General features: G+C 43.0%; 4 non-coding genes across 4 annotated transcripts; all 4 read right to left on the bottom strand.

Annotated features, from left to right (window-relative positions):
- Nucleotides 1-13,332: 13,332 nt before the first annotated feature.
- Nucleotides 13,333-13,419, bottom strand: LOC124693971. Its single transcript, XR_007000408.1, has one exon. It is a non-coding gene; the product is annotated as a small nucleolar RNA SNOR75 (small nucleolar RNA).
- Nucleotides 13,420-13,563: 144 nt separating this feature from the next.
- LOC124693898 lies at nt 13,564-13,650 on the bottom strand. Its single transcript, XR_007000342.1, has one exon. It is a non-coding gene; the product is annotated as a small nucleolar RNA snoR1 (small nucleolar RNA).
- Nucleotides 13,651-13,809: 159 nt separating this feature from the next.
- LOC124693897 lies at nt 13,810-13,898 on the bottom strand. Its single transcript, XR_007000341.1, has one exon. It is a non-coding gene; the product is annotated as a small nucleolar RNA snoR1 (small nucleolar RNA).
- A 63-nt stretch (nt 13,899-13,961) lies between these two features.
- LOC124693900 lies at nt 13,962-14,052 on the bottom strand. The gene has a single exon (XR_007000344.1). It is a non-coding gene; the product is annotated as a small nucleolar RNA snoR1 (small nucleolar RNA).
- Nucleotides 14,053-22,147: the final 8,095 nt, after the last annotated feature.

The raw sequence follows: 22,147 nt of genomic DNA, 5'->3' as shown, positions 1-22,147 counted from the left end.
TGTTGTTCTCAGGTTAGCAATCTTTTCAGATGTGATTAAACCAGGCATCATATATTTGTAATTGCATGATGCATTTGTGGTCACACATAAGTGGAGCAGCTTCCTCATAAATTTAGTTTTTTTTTCTCAAAACGAATTCCTTGTTCAGGTTTAGAAATTATACAATCGAACCTAACATTTTATTTTTATGGCCTCTACATGTTCTGCTTTGTGAAACATAGTCAGATGGAAAGGAAAATAGAGCGAGCTTCTCTGCATTGATCTCAAGACGCGGCATCTACAGCTTGATCATTTTAATGAAGTACAAAACTGCTGATTCTACGGAAACAATGTCTCAAGGCCGCGACCTACGACTCCACCTGAAAAAAAATACGAGTGCGTACTGCTGCATCCAAAACAAGAAGGAAACCAAGGCCTGCCCCCATCTACAATAAGAAGGAAGCACGCGTTTTGCCTCGGCGAGAGTATCACGACCACGCGCGCATAAAATCCAAACGAGAGCATCACAATCAAAGAACGCCCTTGTTTAATTTTAGCGATTGTGCGAGCGCCAGCACGAAGCACGAATCGAAGCTGAACATATAAGAATGAATCAATTAGGGCTGCGAGTTTCTCACCAGGCGTTTCTGCACTAGGTTGTTGCGTCCCCACTAGGAGATCTCGAGAAAACGGCTTGGGGAGCTTCGTCTCGGACGAAAGGGGCCGGCCGCGGCAGAGTGTGTGGACGAAGGAGCCTCACCGGACGCTCAGGTATCACCGTCGGCCGGAGAGAGCACCTGCCGGCGGAGATCGATTGAGCGGCGGTGATGGAGGGAGGGACTGGAGGACGACCTGGAGATGCGGCGGCGGCCTCGACGGCCGATGAGGACGACTGGGAGAGGCGGCGGGCGGCCTCGCTGGCCGATGGACGGAGAGAGCTCGAAAGCTTGGCGGCGGAGAGAGCGCGTGAGTGTGGCGGCGGAGCGAGCCAGTGAGGCCGATTTGGGGGAGAATTTGGGAGCCGTATGTGCCAATAGGGTTTGGACTTTGGAGCCAAACAAAAATAAAGAGGGAAATTTTGGTGGGCTGGGCCATTTTGGCGCTAAGATTTTCAGTTTCCCGCCTATCGGCCCATGGCTGGCCACATGTTGGTCGGAAATACACTTGCCGACCGATAGTTGGACACCCATGTAGGAAACACCGACCAACAATTCGACGGGACGAATACCGACCGACTAACGGATGATGTAGTATTTCTTTGCCGACCAACTGTTCGTTAGTACTTTTCCCGACCAACAGTCCATCGTCAATAGTGACTTTTACCGACCAACGTCAGTTGGAAATTCAGTGCTGTGGTGTAGTGTCTGTTGTTCGCAACTTAATACTGGAAGGGGTTCGGATGATAACCTGAAGGTGGATTATTTAGGCATAGATGCATGCTGGATAGCGGTCGATGTACTTTGTCGTAATGCCCTGATTAAATCACATAGTAATCATCGTTGATATGTATTGAATCTTTATTTGTCAATTGCTCACCTGTAATTTGTTCACCCGACATGTTAGTTATCTTATTGGAGAGACACCACTAGTGAAGCCGTGGACCCTGGTCCATTCTTTTACATCCGAATACATTCTACTGCTTTTACTTGTTCTTTGCAAACAAACACCATCTTCCACTCGATACGTTTAATCCTTTGTTTTCGGCAAGCAGGTGAGATTGACAACCTCATTTGTTACGTTGAGGCAAAGTACTTTGATTGTGTTGTGCGGGTTCCACGTTGGCGCCGGTTTCAACGGTGTTGCGCCGCACTACATTCCTCCACCAACAACCTTCACGTGCTTCTTGGCTCCCTACTTGGTTCGATAACCTTGGTTTCTTGCGAGGGAAAACTTCTGCTTCGTGCGCATCACACCTTCCTCTTGGGGTTCCCAACGGACGTGTTGACTACACGCCGACAAGACTTTTTCTGGCGCCGTTGCCGGGGAGATCAAGACACGCTGCAAGGGGAGTCTCCACTTCCAATCTCTTTACTTTGTTTTTGTCTTGCTTTACTTTACTTTGTTTTCCGTCTTGTTTGCTTTATATCAATAACACAAAAAAATTAGTTACTTGCATTTAATTTATTTTGTTATCATGTCTAGCTATGTACTTATTTTTATTTTCACTAGTTAGGCTTAATGGAAAACAACAAAAAAATTAGAGATCTTTATGAACTTTATCTTGAATTAGGACATGATGTGTTTGAAGAGAAAATTAAAAAACCCATGGAACTTTGTTTGCAAAATAATTGTAGCAATGTTATTAGCATGAACTCTTTGAACACCATTATTGCTAAAGCTATGGAAGAATTTAAGCTTGGGAAGGCTGGTTTTGAGGAGCATGATATTTTTAGTCCCCCAAGCATGGAGGAGAAAATTTACTTTGATTATACTTTACCTCCTATATATGATGCTTGCAATGATGAATATGATATTTTCAGTCCACCTACTATTGAGGAGAAAATTAATTATGATTACAATATGCCTCCTATGTATGATGATTATGGTGATGAGAATAATAATGATAGCAATTTTATTGAATTTGCTCCCACTACAACTAATAAAATTGATTATGCTTATGTGGAGAGTAATAATTTTATGCATGTAGCTCATGACAAGAATGTTGTATGTGATAGTTATATTGTTGAGTTTGTTCATGATGCTACTGAAAGTTATTATGAGAGAGGGAAACATGGTTATATGCATCTTAATAATATTAAGTTTCCCTTCTTTATGTTGAGAATCTTGAAATTGTACTTGTGTTGCTTTTCTATGCTTGCCACTTCGTTCTTCATGAATCTATTTGTGTACAAGATTCCTTTTCATAGGAAGTGGGTTAGGCTTAAATGTGTTTTGAATTTGCTTCTTGATGCTCTCTTTTGCTTCAACACTTATTACTGAGCCCATCTTAATGGCTATAAAGAAAGAACTTCTTGGGAGATAACCCATGTTTTATTTTATTTACTGTATTGTTGAGTCTTGGAAGTTGTTTACTACTGTAGCAACCTCTCCTTATCATGTTTTTATGCCAAGTAAAATCTCTATGGTAAAGTTGATACTAGATTTGGATTACTGCGCAGAAACAGATTTGCTGTCTGTCACGAATTTGCGCAGAAGTCTCTGTAGGTAACTCAGAAATATCTACAAATTTACGTGTGTGATCCTCAGATATGTACGCAACTTTCATTAGTTTTGAGTTTTTCCATTTGAGCAAGTTAAGTGCCCCTTCCAGATGCATCTTTACGGACTGTTCTGTTTTTGACAGATTCTGTCTTTTATTTCGCATTGCCGCTTTTGCTATGTTGAATGAGTTTCTTTGTTCCATTAACTTTCAGAAGCTTTGTGCAATGTCCAGAAGTGTTAAGAACGATTGTGTCACCTCTGAATGTGTGAATTTTTAGTTATGCACTAACCCTCTAATGAGTTTGCTTGAAGTTTGTGTGAAGGAAGTTTTCAAGGGTCAAGAGAAGAGGATGATATACTATGATCAAGAAGAGTGAAAGGTCTAAGCTTGGGGATGCCCCGGTGGTTCATCCCTGCATATTTTAAGAAGACTCAAGCATCTAAGCTTGGGTATGCCCAAGGCATCCCCTTCTTCATCGACAACATTATCAGGTCACTTCTAGTGAAACTATATTTTTATTCCGTCACATTCTTATGTTCTTTACTTGGAGCGTCGGTTTGTTATTATTTTTGTTTTGGTTTGAATAAAGTTGGATCTCATCATTCTTCTATTGGAGATATTACGCTCCGCTTTTTCTTATGGAACACTTGTGTTCTTAATTATGCTTTAATGTTCATGGCGAAAGCCTATTGCTTCGTTAGATTGCTATATGGTTGGAATTGGAAAATGATGCATATGGTTTGACAATTTGGCAATTGTTTGAGCTCTCATAGATCATGTTTAAGCTCTTGCATCATGTAGTTTAATCTATTAATGAAGAACTACTGTAGAGCTTGTTTAATTTGGTTTGCATGATTGATCTCTCTAAGTCTAGATATTTTCGGGTAAAGTGTTTGAACAACAAGGAAGACAGTGCGGAGCCTTATAATACTTGCAATATGTTCTTGTGTGAGTTTTGCTGTACCTGTTCATACTTGTGTTTGCTTCAAACAACCTTGTTAGCCCAAAACTTGTACTGAGAGGAAATGCTTCTCGTGCATCCAAACACCTTGAGCCAAACACCATGCCATTTGTGTCCACCATATCTACCTACTATGTGGTATTTCCTGCCATTCCAAAGTAAATTACTTGAGTGCTACCTTTAAATTTCATTCCTCTACCTTTACAATATATAGCTCATGGGACAAATAGCTTAAAAACTATTGTGGTGATGAATATGTAGTTATGTGTCTTAATTCTTATAAGTTGCTTGTTGAGCGGTAACCATGTTTTCTGGGGACGCCATCAACTTTATCTTTGTTGGATATCATGTGAGATGCTATGCATGTTTGTCTTGTCTAAAGTAAGTGGACTTCACGATCAAATGGTTTGAGTATGCATATGTTAGAGAAGAACATTGGGCCGCTAACTAAAGCCATGTATCATGGTGGAAGTTTCAGTTTGGACATACAACCTCAATCTCTTATGAGAATATTAACTGTTGTTGAATGCTTAAGCATTAAAAAGAGGAGTCCATTATCTGTTGTCTATGTTGTCCCGGTATGGATGTCTAAGTTTGAGAATAATCAAAAGCGAGAAATCCAATGCGTGCTTTTTTCCTTAGACACTTGTACAGGCGGCATAGAGGTACCCCTTTGTGACACTTGGTTGAAACATATGTTATGCGATGAGAATCCGTGTTTCCGAGCTAAGTAGGACAAGGTGCGAGCACTATTAGTACTCTATGCATGAGACATGCAACTTGTAGGAAGTATTATGCATAGCACATATGAATTATTACTACCGTTGACAAAATTGTTTCTATGTTTTCAAAACAAAAGATCTAGCACAAAAATAGTAATCCATGCTTCCCTCTGCGAAGGGCCAATCTTTTACTTTATTGTTGAGTCAGTTTACCTACTTCTTTCTATCTTAGAAGCAAACACTTGTGTTAACTGTGTGCATTGATTCTTACATGTTTACTTATTGCACCTGTTATATTACTCTATGTTTACAAATATCCATGAGATATACATGTTACAAGTTGAAAGCAATTGCTGAAACTTAATCATCCTGTGTTGCTTCAATGCATTCTACTTTGAATTTATTGCTTATGAGTTAGCTCTTATGCAACTCTTATTGATACTTCTTTGAAAGTACTATTCATGAAAAGTTTTGCTATACGATTCATTTGCTTAGTCATTATCTTTGTTAGCAATCTTTTGTTCAGATCACTCCATTCATCTCATATGCTTTACAATAATGTTGATCAAGACTATGTTGGTAGCATGTCACTTCAGAAATTATTTGTGTTATCGTTTACCTACTCGAGGACGAGTAGGAACTAAGCTTGGGGATGCTTGATACGTCTCAAACGTATCTATAATTTCTTATGTTCCATGCTACTTTTATTACAATACTTGAGTGTTTTACACATACTTTACAGACATTATTTTACATTTTCCGGCACTAACCTATTAACAAGATGCCGAAGTGCCGATTCTGTTTTTCTGCTGTTTTTGGTTTCAGAAATCCTAGTAAGGAAATATTCTCGGAATTGGACGAAATCAACGCCCAGGGTCCTATTTTTGCACGAAGCTTCCAGAAGCGAAGAGGAGACGAAGTGGGGCCACGAGGTGGCCACACACCAGGGCGGCGCGGCCCAAGCCCTGGTCACGCCGGCCTGTGGTGTGGGCCCCCCGTGACGCCCTTTGACCTACCCTTCCGCCTACTTAAAGCCTCCGTCGCGAAACCCCCTGTACCGAGAGCCACGATACGGAAAACATTACTGAGAGGCCGCCGCCGCGAATCCCATCTCGGGGGATTCAGGAGATCGCCTCCGGCACCTGTCGGAGAGGGGAATCATCACCGGAGGGGCTCTACATCATCATGCCCGCCTCCCGATTGATGCGTGAGTAGTTCATCATTGGACTATGGGTCCATAGCAGTAGCTAGATGGTTGTCTTCTCCGCTTGTGCTATCATTGTTATAGATCTTGTGAGCTGCCTAACATGATCAAGATCATCTATTTGTAATGCTACATGTTGTGTTTGGTGAGATCCGATGAATAGAGAATACTATGTTAAGTTGATTATCAATCTATCATATATGTGTTGTTTATGTTCTTGCATGCTCTCCGTTGCTAGTAGAGGCTCGGCCAAGTTGATACTTGTAACTCCAAGAGGGAGTAATTATGCTCGATAGTGGGTTCATGCCTCCATTAAATGCGGGACGGTGACGGAAAGTTCTAAGGTTGTGGATGTCTTGTTGCTACTAGGGATAAAACATTGATGCTTTGTCTAAGGATATTTGTGTTGATTACATTACGCGCCATACTTAATGCAATTATCTGTTGTTCGCAACTTAATACCGGAAGGGGTTCGGATGATAACTCGAAGGTGGATTATTTAGGCATAGATGCATGTTGGATAGCGGTCTATGTACTTTGTCGTAATGCCCCGATTAAATCACATAGTAATCATCGTTGATATGTATTGAATCTTTATTTGTCAATTGCTCACCTGTAATTTGTTCACCCAGCATGTTAGTTATCTTATTGGAGAGACACCACTAGTGAGCTGTGGACCCCGGTCCATTCTTTTACATCTGAATACATTCTACTCGCTTTTATTGTTCTTTGCAAACAAACACCATCTTCCACTCGATACGTTTAATCCTTTGTTTTCAGCAAGCCGGTGAGATTGACAACCTCACTGTTATGTTGGGGCAAAGTACTTTGATTGTGTTGTGCAGGTTCCACGTTGGCGCCGGTTTCACTGGTGTTGCGCCGCACTACATTCCTCCACCAACAACCTTCACGTGCTTCTTGGCTCCTACTGGTTCGATAACCTTGGTTTCTTACTGAGGGAAAACTTACTGTTGTGCGCATCACACCTTCCTCTTGGGGTTTCCAACAGACGTGTTGACTACACGCCAGCAAGAATCTCTTTTTCTCGAGCAGAATGCTGAGTTACATTTTCTTCTAAACCCTTTTTTGCGTCGTCGAGTCTTTTTTGAAGATCCTCGACGGTTTTCGTGTGCGCACTCTTGCTTTGTTCCAACTCAATAGTGAGGGCGTCAGCACGCCTGTTGGCTTCTGCCAGTTTCTTTGCCAACATAAAGACAGATAAGCATTGCAATACAAAATAGTGACAAGAGAAATTCGACAAGGAAAGTTGGACAGAGCAAGTAGGTACCTTCAAGTTCACCGGCATGATCGCGGTACCCGATAAATTGGGTGCCGAAGCGGACGAGCTCTTTCATAAAAGGCTGAAGAGATTACAATGCAAAAAGGGTTAATATAGAAAGAAGGAAAAAGTCGACATCAAGGAGAAAAAGAGGGAAATTCAAAACAAAAAGTCAATACAGGAAACAAAAGAACAATTTACCTCTTCCATCAAAGGAGTCGAGGAAGAACCAGTTAATATAATTGGTTCCTTGCTTGATTCTACCCTGGCTCTCTTCGGCGAAGGAGCTCGAGGGCTTTCAGCTGGTGCTGAACGTTCAAGGTTTTGTGGAGGAGGCGAAGTTTCGCCACCCTCAGGACGAGTTTCCGAAACAACTAAAGTACGAGACGTGCTCGTTCGAGCAGTCTCGTCAATAGGTGCATCTTCTTCTTCGTCGTCACTGTAATAAATATAGCGACAGGATAAAATAGCAATTTCAAAAAGCATCGACAAAGGGAAAAATACAGTACATAGCAATTTCAAAGAACTCACGAGCTGACAAGAGCAGCATCATAAAGATCCAAAGTCTCTTCCCCGGCATTGGGTGCAGCTTTATCAGCAAGGGAAGCACCGGCTTTGGAGGTACCGGTGTCGACAGCCTCATCTCTTTTCCTTTTGCTCCTGGGAGAAGCAGCTGAAGGAGGAGAGCGTGTCGAAGAAGTTGCTTCAGCCTCGGCGTCCTTTTCAGAGGATGCCGCAGATTTTCGAGAAAATACGGCTTCACTCTCAGGACGAGACGTAGCCTAGTTGTCGTCAGTGACAACAGCCCTTTCTTCAACTTCTCCACCTTCGGGAAGGGGAGCAAGAGGTGACGCAGTTGCATGATTCTATTCAAAGACAGGAAAAATATCGGCATGAAGTATTTGAAGGTAAAAGATAGAAGGAAAATAAAGACGAGAACAAAAATATTACCTGCGGGAGTGTCTTGGTGGCGCTATATGGCGTCACACCGCAAGATGTCGGGACGCTGTCTTTCTTGTTCAGCGACGAGATCTTCTGGACAAGTTTCGCCAAGTCATTGACGGACAAGTCAACCGACAAGCGATCCACGTCTTTATCGCCAGCATACATCCAAAGGGGGTTTTTGCGAGCTTGAAGAGGCTGCACCCTAATCCTAAGGAAATACGTTGTGATCTGGATACCCGACAATTCTTGTCCACGAGTATTCTGGAGCTCGTGGATGCGAGTCATCAGGGCTTCTGTCGCCGCTTTTTCTGCGTCGGTAGCCTCTGCATCCCAGGATCGGCGGCGACAAATTTTCTCGGCACCGTCAAAAGGAGGAATATTGTCTTCAACAGAGCCATGATTCTCTTCACGGATGTATAACAATTTCTTGCGCCACCCTTGAACTGAATCAGGGAATTTGACGTCAAAATATTCGACGTCAGGGCGAACGCAGATCACAACGCCGCCTATGTTGTAGGCGACGCTGGAAGAGCCATTACGGCGACAGAAGAAGATACGTTTCCATAGGGACCAGTTAGGCTGGATCCCAGGGAAAGACTCGCACAATGTGATAAAAATAGAAATGTGGAGGATGGAATTGGGAGTAAGATGGTGAAGTTGCAGTCCATACATGAACAGCAACCCACGAAGGAAGTCATGGATAGGAGTGGAAAGACCACGGATGAGGTGGTCGACGAAACTAACCCGATATTGCATCGGTGGAGCTGGGTAGCTTTCTTCCTTGGGGAAGCGAATCGCATCTTGCTTCCCGCTGATGCCAAGCTTCTTCAGCATGTTGATATCCTGCTGGGAGATCTTGGATCTCTCCCACTCCAAGTTTCCCAGATCTTCGGCTGCCATCTTTGCTTTGGGCACGCTGTGCTTGGTGAGTTTGCGCGGTGGCATCAACTAGAGTGGAAGCAACGAGCGCGCGAGCGGGGGAGCACAAGAAATTTTGGGGCGCGTTGGAAAGCTTTTGCAGAGGAAGAGCAGATGGGCGGCGCGAGCGAAAGTTGTAGAGGAAGAAGACGATGGACTTAAATAGAGGTGCGGTGAAACGGCACAACTGTTGGATAGGAACGATATGGAGCAGATTGAGTACACGTGGACAAAGGGTAAAATTGGATTTTCACTGAGAACAGAAATGACAGAGGGCACAGTGCGTGCGCCAGAAAAAGTGGAGGACGTGTGTCCCCCACTTGCACGACGTGTCAATCAGATGGGGAATTTGGGCCCACAAGGCATTGAGATGAGCGGTTTTCGCATATTTCCAACACAGAAATCGTGGCTATCATCAGCAATGACGTCATTATGGTAAGAGAAAAACTCGACTAAGAAGCTGGGCGAGAATATCGACAACACAAGATTATTTCGAGAGCCTTTGATCAAATAACAAGTTTTTGCCCAAACGCTCGGGGGCTACTTTGGAAAAATAGAAAACTTCGAATATGACAAGATAGAAATGGCGAGAGCCTATGATCAAATGCAAGCATTTGTTCATAGCCTCGGGGGCTACTCCCATCGGGAGCGCTGGTCGCGCACCCGATAGATATAAAAATTTATCGAGAAGGATTACAAATATAGCGGCAGAGGATATTAATCGTGGAGCCTACACCCAAGCACAAGTTCTTGGCTGTAGCCTCGGGGGCTACTCCCATCGGGAACGCTGTTCGCGTGCCCGATGAATTTTGATCAAAATAAAGAAACAGAAGTGAGTATATTTCGAGTTACACAGATAACTCTGCATATACTCTCATCGGGAAGACAAAATAAGTCATCAAATATGACTCGATAAAATGTGCTATTCCAACAGCCGAAAAACACTCGACAATATATTCTCAGAGCGCTATAAGTCGCGAATAAATCTCTGAATGCCGCAAAACTTTGCGAAGGTAAGACCCCAGATCCGTTCTGAGCGGCGTGGCACCATCTCTGACGACGGACTGCTACTTTTTTCCGTATCAACAAATACGAAGAAAAATCCTAACGGACGCGTTAGGTACCCGATAAAATATGACTGAGACTCGACAGAATGGTAAGACCTTAAGCGGCACTCGTCGAAGTTTACACCGGTATTCCGAGATCATGTCCGGAGACGTGATCTTGAAGTAGGTTTTTGCGGATTGCCACTAGAGCGGTTAACTAGTACCCGATCCGTCGGATGAACTAGCCCCGACTACCGATATCCCCTGTACAAAATAATATTTGCATATCGAAAGATTATGTAATGAGTAAAATTGGAGATTTTCCCTGATTCTTCGATTCAAGAAAAATCTCGGGGGCTACTGACATAGGCATCCCCAATGGGCCTGCCAAAGATGGTACCCGGGGTTTATTAAAGGCCCAGGACTCGAAGAATAAGAAGACTCGGAAGCCCATTTAGCGTTAAGGAAAAGATAGGTTGTATTAGGAAAGATAGAGATTTGTAATCTTACGGGTTGGGTACGAAACCCTCCCGAACTCTGTAACTTGTGTATTACGAAATCCTCGGCTCCACCCTCTATATAAGGGGGAGTCGAGGGACAAGGAAGGGATCGAATCTACTGTCAACAGAACCCTAATTTTCATAATCGGCGAGTACTTTTCGGCTGAAACCTTCGAGATCTACTTCCCTCTACTTCTAGCAAAACCCTAGTCTACAATCTGTAGGCATTGACAAATTAATCCTTTGTCACCGGCCCCCAAGGGATTTGGGGCGCGCCGGACAAAATTTCGTTCCCGGCCGCGCGCCTCAAAGGCCCTTTCCGTCCGGCGCGGCCCAATACGGTGTCCGGCGCCCCGAGCCCGTCCCCGCTACACAGAGGGCGCTTCGGGCACGCCAGACACAACGAAATGCGAGGCAGGAGACGCGCGCCTGACGCGCCAGCGACTCACGAACGGACGCTCAACCGCCGCCTACCTAGCGACAGTGCAGTTGCCGGGAAGGGGAACCGTCGCAGTGGCAACCACGTCAATCGACGCGCGAACCGCTGGAATGGAGTGTGAACTCCGCGGAAGAGCAACCGCCGCTCTCTTCGATATCTGCGCCGCCATGCATTTGCGCTCAATAAGGCCCCTACGTATGCGCTTTCCGATCTAAAATCGGTCGGCGCCATTCATCTCTCCTCTCCTCTCTCACAATGAGCGACCTCTCTCAGCTGCCATCAGACACCGACAGCGAGGGTAAGCCGTCGGGATGGCGCCATTGGTGGGACAAAGTTGCAACGCCTAGCAGCGATGGTTCCCCGCCGCGGACAGCGAGGAGGAATGGGAGGCCGAGGAGGAGGAGGAGGAGGAGGAGGAGGAGGCTGAGGAGGCGGCGGCGGTCCGGGCGAAGGTAGAGGCGAAAGCGACGGCGAAGGCGCAGCCGGCGAGCACCGTCGACGACGAGGAGGACACAAGTTCCTCCGACGCGTCGAACGACACCGCCTCTTCGGAAGAGGTGACGAGCAGGAAGCGCCACCGTGAGGACAACGAGGCGGGACCATCAAAGAAGTAGTTTAAATTTTTTCAAAGTTTTTATATGTAATTTGTTTATGGTTTTTTAAAGTTTTTATATGTAATTTGTTTATGTTTCACCGCTTTGAATATTAGTACAACGTTACCTACACCGTACCTACAAATTTCTTCTATCAATTAAAATAAAAATTCCGTATTTTTAAATTTTAGGGCCATGTTTGAGGGACGCGGCTGGGGAGCAACGTCCGCCAAGCGCGGCACGAAGGAAATACGTTCCCCAAACGATAAATCCAGCGTCGTTTGGGAAACATTTTGGGACACGCGGCTGAAGATGCTCTAAGCCTTCCTTCTCTCATAAGAACTTGAAGAACCAGGCATGCAAAGTACCACCACTTGCATTGCACAACCAGCTACGTTTCATTCTTCTTAGAAGACAAATGCTCACCAACGATAATTCTTTGATAAGGTCGGTGGCAACAAGTGTCCCAAAGTGATATCATCGTAGCTGTGATTTCATCATTGGACACTCATCTTGGTACTTTGCTGCTTCTTAGTTTTTTTTACAGTAAAACCTCTCTTTATTCATTCAAAATCAAAGTTACATCTTTTCTTTAACTAGAAACAGTAAAATAAAATCGGTTGGCTCCTCAAGCCACACTTGCTGATCAATATTCCGGGCATTCCTAGTAATTTCGTGAGCCACAGAATTTGCTTAACGAAAATTATGCTCAAAGCGAATATTTGAGATTCTTAGTGGATATTCAGGTGGAAGGGTATTGTTTTCATGGGTTGCATTTGCGGCTGAATCATCACCAAGTGGATCTTCAGGTGGTGGTGTATAGCCATTGAGTTGACGGAACTAGAGGAGCAAAAGCTGAATCAGCAGGAGCAACAACAAACAGCAGTTCTAAGCTGAAGAACAATGTATTGCAAATTGTGTGCTATTTTTTTGATGAAAGGAATATATTAATATCAAAAAATTATGTGCTATACCGTCAACTTTTACAACAAGATACAAAGCACAACAAAGTGCTGGCACTGCTCCCAGACTCGTGTAACAATGGTTGCGTATAAACTACAGAAGGATTAGAGGAAAAAACTTCTCAGTTGAACTGCAGGACATAGCCAAATGCCCTGATAAACATCTCAAGTTAATCTGCAGAATAAATATATTGCAGAAGATGCATTATATATATTCAATTTACATACAAATATAACAGAGAACTCTGCTTCGACTCTTGTAAACTTGCTACAAAGCTTACACTATCGGAAGAATTACTACAAAATTCTAAAATCTAGACATAAGTACAGCATAAACAGAATTAGCAGACATGCACTGCTGCAAGTAAATGGACTAGATGTTCCACATTTCCTGTAGCTGACAAGGATTTTCCAACTTATCATACAACATGATATAAGATTTACCCTTTTACAATCGAGATTGGCTGGGTATTCAAATATGTATGGGTCAAGCCATAGAGCATACAACAGTTTTTTTACTCGTTTCTGAAAAAAAACATTTCTTTACTGGTTAAGCCAACAACACAAATTAAATTCAAACTGCCGTGAAAAAGTAGCAATGTAAAGACTAATCAGTCAGAGTTCTCTCAGACAAATGCCTCGTTTGTCCACATGGTGTAATAGAATGGATTACATCAGACTCGTCATCTGTTTTCATCATCACAGAGAACACGAACGAAGGGAAGACGCAAAGCAAGACCAAATTGTGAGCAATGAACTTCATGACGAATGTAATAGGTTACCAAATGAAAGCTGCAAGCTGGACCCCTATGTAACAAATGTAGATTGGGGAAATAGGCAACGATAAGGCGAAGCTCAGACGTTTGCTATACTCTGCTCAACGAAGTGCGCACACTTCTCGTACAAGAGGTGTCAGAAGAAGCGATGATCATCATAGCTGCTAATTATTCAAACCAGATTTCAATACAAACACCAATTCATTTTTTGAAAGGGGATCAATCCAAGCAGAAAAGCAGGGATCATGTTGGGTTACCCATTATGTCAGGGAGGACATCACAAATTTAACAACATAGGACCATTAACAGCAAGAAGAGCTGGAGCTCAGAGGGTTGCTTGATCTGCTCATGGAAGGGACGAGTCCCTTCTCATACAAGAGGTGTCAGAAGTAAGCGGTGCTCATCACGGCAACAGATCTAACAAGCACAGAAGTTCTTGTAAATACATAGATAAAGAAAATTAGCGTGTGATTGTGCTCAGACATTATAGCTGCAATCTGCTCAGCGAAGCGCATCGAGGCGCCTCTCGTACAAGAGGTGTCAGAAGTAAGCAATCATCACGGCACAATCAACACGGCAACAAGATCAAGACGACGAGGACAGAAAAATCAGCGAGAACCTAGCAAGAAGACACAAAACGTAGACGGCGGCGCCATTAGCGTCCCTGGGGAGGGGCTGGCGGGCGGCGGCGTTGGTTCTAAACCCTAGCAAGGTGCTGATTTGACGGCAATGCGCCAGGTCGAGTTATATATAGGAGTAGGAGATGGGTCAAGATTTAAATGGGCCTTTGGTCTCATGGGCCTGCAAAAAGCCCGGCCTGATTGTTATCGTGAGTTTGGGCACAATGCGCGTGTGCATTAGAATTCAGAGCAGGGGACGATTTTCAGGCCTTCGTATTAATATTCCTTGTTTGTTTTCAATTCAACGGTGATTCATTCTTCATTCTTTGTTCATTTCTCAGAGATGACCACGTCTCCTTTTCCGTGATATACACCTGCTCACCGCCGTTCATCTCCAAACAAATAACATTGAAGAAGTAATAAAATCAACACTAGCATTTGTTTCGACAACTTCCGTCTTGTGTTGAGCTCAAAACAAGCGGGTGATCACAGTTGGACATAGGTCGGTGCATTCAATATGAATGTATGTTCACGAATTTATCCCCGGTCCATGTCAACTGCTACAAAGACCCATTGAAAGATGTGATCCTATAGGTGTATACTCGTTGCAATTGCAAACAGAAGAAAAGACCACAACTTTCAAATTAAACCCAAACTTCGTACCATTCATATGGCAACCATGGACATAATAAGTTCCAAAAGAAACATTCTCCTTAGTCGGTAAATTCACACATAGAACCTGACATGTATGGGAATGATAAAAGAGTGACTAGGTCATGATAAGAAGATACAAAGCACTCCATGGGCTTTGACATCGACTTTCTTTGACATGATAGTGAAACATTAGGCGGCATTTCACATGGAGGTGGATTATAATATTTTGCTTGTCCAAGATTTTATCTTATTTTAGGATTGAATTTGTTACTGTGAGTAATTTTAGATCTACAATTCATGTTGTTCTCCTAGTGTAAGTTCAACTCATCACACCTAAGAAAACGAGCGGGAGGGGGGGGGGGGGGGGCTAACCCTCATGTCAAGATGTTTTTTGCGCGGGGGTTATTCCCCTAGAACAAGGTTATAGTCAGCTAAAACTAGTTGTGAAATACATCCTGAAATTTGGTTATCAAACAAGCGGTATTACCTCCAGTTTTACTATGATTTGATAGACATAATGCAACTGTATTTTGTTCACGCCTAATTTTCACAACGACGATGTTTGCTTGCGCATGTCAAACGCAATCACGATGGTGTTAATGTTGGATTGGGAGAGGCACCACGACATGATGAAGATCTTGATCGACTTGGATCAAACATAATTGAAGGCATTATCGTTGGAGGCGACAAATGGATCTCTCGAGAACAAGCAATCACAGCACTACACCGAGATTTGGTAATACAGATTGGCAATCAACATTTAAATTTGTGCGGCATGCTTAACCGACGCTCCTCCCCAAGTACTACCATAGTATCATCGACGACAAGCCCGTCGAGATGTATATACACATCAGATCTAAAAACATCACGGTGGTGTAGCACCGCGCCAGACCGTCTCCGAAAACTCGATCTTGTGTCTAACCTATAACTTGTGTCTAATCTATTTTCGCTAACCACAGTGCCTTTTATATGTTATATGCTATCTTTCTTTAAATTGCCTTTTATATGTTATTTTTTCTTACAGAAGATAATCTAGCCAAACGGAATCTGTAAGGAAGTAAAAGGTGCATTGTTTTTGTGATCAATATTAATCAATACAACACCTATTCATTGAATGTCATTTAGCTGGCGAATTGTTCATCCATCATTTAATATTATCCCGTTCACTAATATTATGAATTTGTTTGAGAACTGGCTAGCGGGGGTTGGAAAAAATGAAAAGTGCAAATCCAAGTTTGTGACTGTGCTTTACTTTGGGCCATGTGAAATATTAGAAATAATTATATCTTCAACATGTTTTATGTAGGTAGTTCCGTTGATTACACATTGGATCCGTTTGTGATCCTTCCTACGATCAACAAAGAAGCGCAAGGGTTTGGTTACTCGGTGCAACTGGCTAGAGAAGGTTTCACGGGATATATATAGCCAATGCAGTTGGCGTTTCGTTCTTAGTATAATATGTTAGTGTAGAGTCATTTCATGTTTTTTCTATTTTATATATGGTTGATTCATTTATCAATCCCCGTGTGATTCATGATGTAATCTATTGTCTTTTTTTCGCAAGCTGATGTAATCTATTATAAAACATGTTTTATAATAAGGTGATAAAGATCACATACATCGATCAATGCAGAGGCGCCTCCCTTTCAAAAAAAAAATGTTTGACTCGAACACTTAACTTACCGCGTAATTGCAATACAACTATAGCGCAACTCGTATGTACAGTATTAGAAATCATTGAGATCTCTTTCGTTTGTGTGTGCGGACCTCTCTGCTGTTGTAATCTTGGTGTGCTTTTGTCAACTTCAGTCGAGCTTAGTAGGTGCACCGTTGGCTGCAAGCGATACGTTGAAATGTTAACTTTGAGGGAGAGGACGTGTTTGCTTGGAAGAGAATCGAAGCTACTTCCGGTCTCGGTCATCATATATTCCAGAAGAAAAGGCTCGATCAAATGACGGCGTAAACACACGGTCTTTCCGTGCTCCTCTAGACCGTCTTAGAAAGAAGCAGCACACGTTGAGAACGAAGTTGAATTTGGCTCGTGTACGCCAACGGAAAGAACACGCCGGCACGCTTACACTTCTAGAAAAAGGGTAGGCGTGTATGTGAACCTAATCCATCGAAGCTTCTTCTCAACACAGTTGCAGAGATACGAAGTCTGGTAGCCGTGTCAGCTCCCTCTGAATTCCCCTCGTGCAACCTGAGAAAATCTCCTCAGACTCAACGCATTTGACCTTGAATGATCCATTCATGCATAGCTGTTTCCGATCAAGAAAGTTCAGATTTACTATATTTTAAAAATGTTGGTCCAACTTCATTTTTATTGCTGTGGGATTATTCATCTCTCGCATCTGTTCGACAACTTCCAAGTTGACCTAAAAGGCGGGGTGCTCACATTTGCACATAGCTGGGCGCGTTGAGATATTATCCGTGATCACTCCGGGCATAAAACCCGAATCCCGAATCCCGAACCCGAAATTCCCGATCCCGAACCCGTATATCCCGAACCCGAAAAACCCGAGCACCTATTCGGGAAGGTGTTTGCAATTCCCGAATTTATTTCAGGAATTTCGGGTTTGTAGTCCTAGCACCCGAATATCCCAAAAATCCCGAAAAGCCCATCAACATTTAAAATTTACGAAGCCCAAAAGCAAAGACGCAACCCAGCCCAAGTGGAGCGATCGATAACCTAGACTACCAGTACCACGACTCCACAGACACGAGCGCACGCACATGATGTGAGGATCTGCTCCAATTTTCCCCACGCTCGCATCTCCCTCGCTGGCCGCCGCCGCTCGCCATGGCCGCTCCCGCCGGCCGCCGCCGCTCGCCACGGCCGCTCCCGCCGGCCGCCGCCGCTCGCCACGGCCGCTCCCGCCGGCCACCGCAGCTCCCCACAACCGCTCCCGCTGGCCACCACCTCCTCGTCATCCTTGACGCTCGACGGGACACCTCTGCCTTCCATCCTCCTCGCCCCAAGACGGAAGCTACACCTTCAGCGTGTTGACTGAAAGACTGCTTCTGCAACACTGCTCAATTTTTTCAGTTTGTAATTTCGGGACATTCAGGAATTCCCGATCCCGAACCCGAATTATCGGGTACCCGAATTGTCGGGAACGAAATATTGTGAAGCAATTTCGGGTGTCATTTTTCAAAACCCGAAATATTTTTTTCCCGAATTTCCCGTCCCGAAATTTCGGGATTTCCCGAACGCCCAGAGTGAATCCGTGATCCACTGATCCACTTCAAACTACGACATCTGTGTGATGCGCACAGCAGCAAGTTTTCCCTCAGAAAGAAACCAAGGTTATTGAACCAGTAGGAGCCAAGAAGCACGTGAAGGTTGTTGGTGGAGGAATGTAGTGCGGCGCAACACCAGTGAAACCGGCGCCAACGTGGAACCTACACAACACAATCAAAGTACTTTGCCCCAACGTAACAGTGAGGTTGTCAATCTCACCGGCTTGCTGAAAACAAAGGATTAAGCGTATCGAGTGGAAGATGGTGGTTGTTTGCAAAGAACAGTAAAAACAGTAGAATGTATTCAGATGTAAAAGAATGGACCGGGGTCCACAGTTCACTAGTGGTGTCTCTCCAATAAGATAACTAACATGTTGGGTGAACAAATTACAGGCGAGCAATTGACAAATAGAGATTCAATACATATCAACGATGATTACTATGTGATTTAATCAGGGCATTACGACAAAGTACATAGACCGCTATCCAAGCATGCATCTATGCCTAAATAATCCACCTTCGAGGTTATCATCCGAACCCCTTCCAGTATTAAGTTGCGAACAACAGATAATTGCATTAAGTATGGTGCGTAATGTAATCAACACAAATATCCTTAGACAAAGCATCAATGTTTTATCCCTAGTACCAACAGCACATCCACAACCTTAGAACTTTCTGTCACTGTCCCAGATTTAATGGAGGCATGAACCCACTATCGAGCATAAATACTCCCTCTTGGAGTTACAAGTATCAACTTGGCCATAGCCTCTACTAGCAACGGAGAGCATGCAAGAACATAAACAACACATATATGATAGATTGATAATCAACTTAACATAGTATTCTCTATTCATCGGATCTCACCAAACACAACATGTAGCATTACAAATAGATGATCTTGATCATGTTAGGCAGCTCACAAGATCTATAACAATGAAAGCACAAGCGGAGAAGACAACCATCTAGCTACTCGCTATGGACCCATAGTCCAAGGATGAACTACTCACGCATCAATCCGGAGGCGGGCATGATGATGTAGAGCCCCTCCGGTGATGATTCCCCTCTCCGGCAGGGTGCCGGAGAGCGATCTCCCGAATCCCCCGAGATGGGATTGGCGGCGGCGGCCTCTCAGTAATGTTTTCCGTATCGTGGCTCTCGGTACAGGGGGTTTCGCGACGGAGGCTTTAAGTAGGCGGAAGGGTAGGTCAAAAGGCGTCACGAGGCGCCGACACCACAGGGCCGCGCGGCCCAGGCCCAGGCCGCGCCGCCCTAGCGTGTCGTCGCCTCGTGGCCCCACTTCGTTTCCTCTTCGGACTTCTGGAAGCTTCGTGCAAAAATAGGACCCTGGGCGTTGATTTCGTCTAATTTCGAGAATATTTCCTTACTAGGATTTCTGAAACCAAAAACAGCAGAAAACAGCAACTAGCACTTCGGCATCTTGTTAATAGGTTAGTGCCGGAAAATGTATAATAATCTTGTAAAGTATGTATAAAACATTCAAGTATTGTAATAAAAGTAGCATGGAACATAAGAAATTATAGATACGTTTGAGACGTATCAAGCATCCCCAAGCTTAGTTCCTACTCGTCCTCGAGTAGGTAAACGATAACACAAATAATTTCTGAAGTGACATGCTACCAACATAATCTTGATCAACATTAATGTAAAGCATATGAGATGAATGGAGTGATCTGAACAAAAAATTGCTAACAAAGATAATGACTAAACAAATAAATCATATAGCAGAACTTTTCATGAATAGTACTTTCAAACAAGTATCAACAAGACTTGCATAAGAGCTAACTCATAAGCAATAAATTCAAAGTAGAATGAATTGAAGCAACACAAAGGATGATTAAGTTTCAGCGAATGCTTTCAACTTGTAACATGTATATCTCATGGATATTTGTCAACATAGAGTAATATAACAGGTGCAATAAGTAAACATGTAAGAATCAATGCACACAGTTAACACAAGTGTTTGCTTCTAAGACAGAAAGAAGTGGGTAAATTGACTCAACAATAAAGTAAAAGAATGGCCCTTCGCGAGAGGAAGCATTGATTACTATTTTTGTGCTAGAGCTTTTGTTTTGAAAACATAGAAACAATTTTGTCAATGGTAGTAATAATTCATATGTGCTATGCATAATACTTCCTACAAGTTGCATGTCTCATGCATAGAGTACCAATAGTGCTCGCACCTTGTCCTACTATCTCGGAAACACGGATTCTCATCGCATAACATATGCTTCAACCAAGTGTCACAAAGGGGTACCTCTATGCCGCCTGTACAAGTGTCTAAGGAGAAAGCACGCATTGGATTTCTCGCTTTTGATTATTCTCAACTTAGACATCCATACCGGGACAACATAGACAACAGATAATGGACTCCTCTTTTTCATGCTTAAGCATTCAACAATAGTTAATATTCTCATAAGAGATTGAGGTTGTATGTCCAAACTGAAACTTCCACCATGATACATGGCTTTAGTTAGCGGCCCAATGTTCTTCTCTAACATATGCATACTCAAACCATTTGCTCGTGAAGTCCACTACTTCAGACAAGACGAACATGCATAGCATCTCACATGATATCCAACAAAGGTAAAGTTGATGGCGTCCCCAGAAAACATGGTTACCACTCAACAAGCAACTTATAAGAATTAAGACACATAACTACATATTCAGTACCACAATAGTTTTTAAGCTATTTGTCCCATGAGCTATATATTGTAAAGGTAGAGGAATGAAATTTAAAGGTAGCACTCAAGTAATTTACTTTGGAATGGCAGAAAAATACCACATAATAGGTAGATATGGTGAACACAAATGGCATGGTTTTTGGCTCAAGATGTTTGGATGCACGAGAAGTATTTCCTCTCAGTACAAGATTTGGGCTAGCAAGGTTGTTTGAAGCAAACACAAGTATGAACAGGTACAGCAAAACTCACACAAGAATATATTGCAAGCATTATAAGGCTCTACACTGTCTTCCTTGTTGTTCAAACACTTTACCCGAAAATATCTAGACTTAGAGAGATCAATCATGCAAACCAAATTAAACAAGCTCTACAGGTAGTTCTTCATTAATAGATTAAACTACATGATGGAAGAGCTTAAACATGATCTATGAGAGCTCAAACAATTGCCAAATTGCCAAACCATATGCAGCATTTTCCAATTCCAACCAAATAACAATTTAACGAAGCAATAAGCTTTCGCCATGAACATTAAAGCACAATTAAGAACACAAGTGTTCCATAAGAAAAAACGGAGCGTAATATCTCCAATATAAGAATGGCGAGATCCAACTTTATTCAAAACAAAACAAAAATAAAAGCAAACCGACGCTCCAAGTAAAGAACATAAGAATGTGACGGAATAAAAATATAGTTTCACTAGAAGTGACTCGATAATGTTGTCGATGAAGAAGGGGATGCCTTGGGCATCCCCAAGCTTAGATGCTTGAGTCTTCTTAAAATATGCAGGGATGAACCACCGGGGCATCCCCAAGCTTAGACCTTTCACTCTTCTTGATCATAGTATATCATCCTCTTCTCTTGACCCTTGAAAACTTCCTTCACACAAACTTCAAGCAAACTCATTAGAGGGTTAGTGCATAACCACAAATTCACATATTCAGAGGTGACAAAATCATTCTTAACACTTCTGGACATTGCACAAAGCTTCTGAAAGTTAATGGAACAAAGAAACTCATTCAACATAGCAAAAGCGGCAATGCGAAATAAAAGACAGAATCTGTCAAAACGAATCAGTCCGTAAAGATGCATCTGGACTGGGCACTTAACTTGATCAAATGGAAAAATTCAAAACTAATGAAAGTTGCGTACATATCTGAGGATCACGCTCGTAAATTTGCAGATTTTTTCGAATTTTTTACAGAGACTTGTGCCAGAATTCGTGACAGACAGCAATGCTGTTTCTGCGCAGCGATCCCAAATATAACATCAACTTTAACATAGAAACTTTACTTGGCACAAAAATATGATAAGGAGAGGTTGCTATAGTAGTAAACAAATTCCAAGACTCAAAAAAACAGTAAATAAAATAAACATGGGTTATCTTCCAAGAAGTGCTTTTTTTTAACGCCTTTCAGCTAGGCGCAGAAAGTGCAAATCAAGTATT

This window comes from Lolium rigidum, chromosome 2 (genome assembly GCF_022539505.1).
Source record: "Lolium rigidum isolate FL_2022 chromosome 2, APGP_CSIRO_Lrig_0.1, whole genome shotgun sequence".
Classification (NCBI taxonomy): Eukaryota; Viridiplantae; Streptophyta; class Magnoliopsida; order Poales; family Poaceae; genus Lolium; species Lolium rigidum.
The sequence above is the reverse complement of the archived record's forward strand: the minus strand, read 5'-3'. Positions and strand labels throughout refer to the sequence as shown.